At 52.0% G+C, this 4,414-nt stretch overlaps 1 protein-coding gene across 2 annotated transcripts in view; it reads left to right on the top strand.

Moving 5' to 3' along the window:
• Window positions 1-374: 374 nt before the first annotated feature.
• The window catches only part of B3GNT2 (UDP-GlcNAc:betaGal beta-1,3-N-acetylglucosaminyltransferase 2), a 32,723-nt gene continuing 28,683 nt past the window's right edge, over window positions 375-4,414 (top strand). The window contains exon 1 of one of the 2 annotated variants that reach the window (XM_037736197.1): window positions 375-603. The gene's annotated coding sequence lies outside the window, so the exon portion shown is untranslated. The remainder of the gene's footprint in view (window positions 604-4,414) is intronic. The other variant, XM_017522185.2, reaches the window with a different exon arrangement.

Here is a 4,414-nt window from a genome sequence, read left to right as displayed (position 1 = left end):
CGCTCAGACGGACCGCAAGAGGGGCCACCCGCAGCTGGAGGGGCGGTAGCTGGAGTTGTTTCATTCGTGTTTCGGAGTTTGGAGCTGCCGAGCTTTTCCGGGGCGGGGGGTCTTCTTCCTAGAGGCTTCCTTTCCCCAGCTTAACCCTTGGCTTTGCAGGAGGGTGCGTGGGGGCCGGAGGGTCCCAGGAAGCCGCGGGGAGCGCAGGCCCAGGCGGGTCCCAGTGCCCGCTGTGAAGAGCCGGGCCCTACCAAAACTTGGGGCGCGGGGCGGTGCCGTCGGGCGGTGACGCGAGGGGCGGGGCCGGGCCCCATTGGCGGGCGGGAAAGGGCGGGGCGGGGCCGGGCGCCCGAGGCGGCTGCTGCGCCCGGAACCGGAGCAGGGAGTGAGGCGCAGCGGCAGCGGCGGCAACAAGTGCCGGAGGCCAGCAGAGCCTAGCCGGAGCTGTCCCCACCGCCGGGCCGCCCGTCCCGGGCGCCGCGCATGGAGCGTGAGCGGCGGTGGTCGCCGGGCTGAGCCGCGCGGAGCGGCCGGGACGTGGATGCGGCCGCGATCTCCCGCCCCTGCCCCCGCCCCGCCGAGCTGGAGCTGCTCCCGGACAAGGTAGGGCCCGGGGCGGCGAGCACCGCCGCCGCCTCGCTCCCCGCTGCCCTCTCCCCGTTGGCCCATCTGCCGCTCCCCTCCCGCCTTCCTACCCCCGGCCCCACCCTCCCGATCCCCTGCTCCCCCCGCCCAGTTGCTCGCCGGTTCCGGCCTCATACCCGCACCCGGGTGGAGGAAGCCGTCCTTAGGTGATTCCTGCCGCATTTAAGCCTCCTTTACCTTCCCGCCATCCCGGCCACCCTCCCTACCCCAGAGGGAGAGGAGAGGGACACCGCCTGCCGCGGGGCTTTGGAGCCTTGCGCCCCATTCCGTGCCCACCCCGCCCTGGGGCCCGGGGACCTTTCCCCTCCCCGCTGCACCCCAACTTCCGGGGGATCCGGCTCCGGGGTGATGTGGGCTTTGGGAAGGGGCATCTGGGGCCGGGCCTCTTCATCCGGGCGCACGGGCATTTCGGGGAGGGGGGCGAGCCTGATTCCTCGCTCGCACCCCCACACCCCACCCTCGCACTGCGCCGGCCTCCTGTGCCGCATGGGGAGATCAGGTGTTTTGTGAGCCAGGGAGCCGCCGGCAGCCCCTCCCCGCCCCCAACCTCTACCACTTCTGTCTCCGTCTCCCCCAAAACTGGTTTCTGCCAAACTTAGGGAGAACCTTTCGCTTTGACCTTTAAAAAAATATTCCACGCTGCCTGCGTTGAATGATTAACCAGGCTGCTAGCCCGATTCGTGGGGGTGGGGTGGGGCGGGGCGGGGTGGGGTGGGTGCTGCCAGGCTAGGGAGCGCCTGAAGCCGGATTCTGCCAAACACCTCGTGGGAAGGTGGGCGTGGGGGCTCTGCGAGGGCTGCGGACACTGGGCTAGCGGCTGCCCCAGTGCGGCAGGCGGACCCTTCTGGAGGCAATAAACCAAGACACCTGGTTAATTTCCAGGCCACGATATTTGACACTTGGGGCTGTGGAGCCGTAGAACTCCCTGTCCCCCCATTAAGTGGAGGAGTAGTCGGGAGACTCCCCACAAGTGCCACAACGTCGGAGCTCATCTTTAAAAATATGTACATTTATAACCTGGGTTGACGAGGAGGCGCTCCCCTGCCCAAAACGTAGGGGTGGTTGGGTTGTTGAGTGGGCTCAGCTCACAGGTGCTTGAGCTCTGTCCCCCGTGGCCGCCTCAGCCACCCTAACTTCTCAGAATGATTGTTTAGAACAATTAAACCATATTCTTTTGCCCTTCCCTTGTTGGAGCCCTACAGTAACATCTGATTGCGAAGCCAGTTGGCGGATATACAGTTATACTTGTTAAAATAAATTTCTCCAGTGTAATTATTTGTGCCTCTGGAGGTGATGGGATGGTAAACGAGGCGGCCGACAGGGCTCGGACTGGGAGTGGGAAGGCGGGGACCCGGGCTGAGTCAGTTCCGGGACTCCGAGCCGGCTCATGGGCTCCTGGTCGCACCCATGCGGATCTGACAGCTGACACGGAGGGAGGACCGGCAGGGCAGAGCAGTGCAGGGAGGTCACTTCCCACTGTCCTAGCTCCTGCTCCTGGTTCTTTTGAGTAGAGAGAGGGTTGTTAAGCCTGGAGGAACTGGGGAGAGTTTTACTCAGAGCCCATGCACTCTTAAATCAGATGAGATTTTACGAACAGAGAGGTGCAGGACCTTGTAGGACTGTACTTGAGTAATTTGAGTAATCCTTTCCCGCCCTGCCCAGCCTTTACAAATGTGTTTATCATTAGATCTTCTGTTTGAAACTACAGCTAGTGCTCGACTTACGACCACGATTGGTTCCAGCAGACCGGTCGTAACACGATTTGGTCGTAAGTTGAGTAGGCTATGTGCACGCGGAGATGGTAGTGCTGCCGGAAGCTGGTCCGCACTGTCGTACGCCCAGCTGGGCAATGCTTGCGCTGCCAGACGCGGAGCAGTCGTGTCTAGCGATTGTGGTCGTAAAGTCGAATGGTCATAAGTTGCATAGGTCGTAAGTCGATCAATACCTGTACTTCTTTAGTTTGGAATATTGCTTTTTCTCCCTACAGCAAGGACTCACTGTTCTTCATTTAGTTTTTGTGCAGATGGCATTTCTATGATGAAGGCCTAATTCTGTGTGAAACTCACCATTTTTCATCCTTAACATTCATTAGACTTGGTTCTGCCACATTTAGTTCAGCGATCTTGGGCAAGTTATTTCTCATATGAGCCTCATTTTACATATGTATCTGATTTTGGGATGGTAGTGTCTGTTCTACAAGATTATTTCTGAGGGCAAATGGGATGTTTGTTAAACTCCTAGCATTGCACAAGGAGAGTTAAGAAGTGCTAAATAAGTGGTGGTCATTGCTGTAATCAATATAGAAGTTCCTCCTGGCATCGACTTCCCCTTACCAAAAACAGTAACCCTGTGGGAACCGTTTAGATTTGCCTGTCTGAGACAGAAATCAGCCACATTTGGCAGATGCACATAGAAGGTTCTTGAAATCTAAGGAATGAAGTAGTATTTTGAGGAAAATATACATGATTTGTTTGTTGTTCAAAAATTATAAATTTTTTTTCTGGGCTTCTGACGAAGGGCTGACTATATGAAGAGTTTGTAGTTTTGAAGATTTTCTTGTTTTAAAGAAAAGTCATCTTTTAGGTTTCTGAGATACTAAAGTTATGCTAAAAGCAGAAAGTGGAACTGATAATTCATAGTTGATTTTCACTATACTGTTCAAATGTGTGCTTTTTTCTTTTAAAAAAAAGTTACATTAGGAAATGAATGAGGATCCCCAAAATGATCATTTTACTTTGCATGAGGCGTCTTTGGTATAAAGCTAAGATATTCTGGAGAGAAATATGTGGGGCTTTTTCAGCTGATGCAGGGGTAAAAGAAAAGGTGAATCCTGTTTCTCAAACTTTGAAACTTAACTTTAAATGTTTTCTAGCAATGCTGGGGTGTCTTGAAAATCCTATTTAGGGATGCTGATTCACAGCTGTTAATGTTCTTGACATACTGGGTCAGTGCTTTTCATTCTTTCTAACTTGCTTATTGGATGCAGTATTTGACTCTTTAGTTTTCTATAATTTTTGATGGTTTTATTGGAAAGTCTGTTAGAGACTTTAAAAGTTAATAATTAACTATGGTGGCTTTTAGAAACATTGAGATCTTGAGATCTTACAACTAGGCTAATACTTGGTTATGTAATCTATTGCAGCATGCCTGATGGTGATGCATACATTACCAATACTGAAAGATTTTCATAAAGGCTTTTTGGTCTTTTATGTAAATGCCCAGGGGAAACTAAAGGCATTCGATGGCTTGGTATTTTTGGTGTGTACAGAACGTTAAAACATGAATTAATCTAGATTCTGAAGTGGTAAATGTTTCCTGGCTGCATCCAGTAAAGAAAAGCACAAGCACCCAAAAGGTGTCGACCCAGCTGTCTTTTTCTCTGCTCTGTAAGGTGGGATTGCTGTTCCTAGGTAGTTGCCAAATACGTCTGCAAATCGTAGAATGAATACATGCCTCTCTCTGGAGAGGCAATTACTGTTTGAATAAGAGGTATATGTATGTGTGGGGTAAGGTTTTGGGAGAATTGATGTAATGATTTCATCATTACTCAACTGGTGAGGAGGCTTTGCCAGGCCGAACAAAGCTTCAGCAAGGAGAACTTGTTACTTGATGGAGAATTTATTAGGGCTTATGTGGCACAATTACTTTGCTGCTGGAAAAAGTTACATATACTGAGTTTGTGTGTGTGTTTGTGTGTGTGTGTCTGTGCCTTACTAAGAACACATACTTAGAACTACGGAAACATTAGGTCTTTTTTTTTTTTTTTTTT

The sequence above is a fragment of the Cebus imitator genome, unplaced genomic scaffold (assembly GCF_001604975.1).
Source record: "Cebus imitator isolate Cc_AM_T3 unplaced genomic scaffold, Cebus_imitator-1.0 Scaffold23, whole genome shotgun sequence".
Lineage (NCBI taxonomy): Eukaryota > Metazoa > Chordata > Mammalia > Primates > Cebidae > Cebus > Cebus imitator.
The sequence above is the reverse complement of the archived record's forward strand: the minus strand, read 5'-3'. Positions and strand labels throughout refer to the sequence as shown.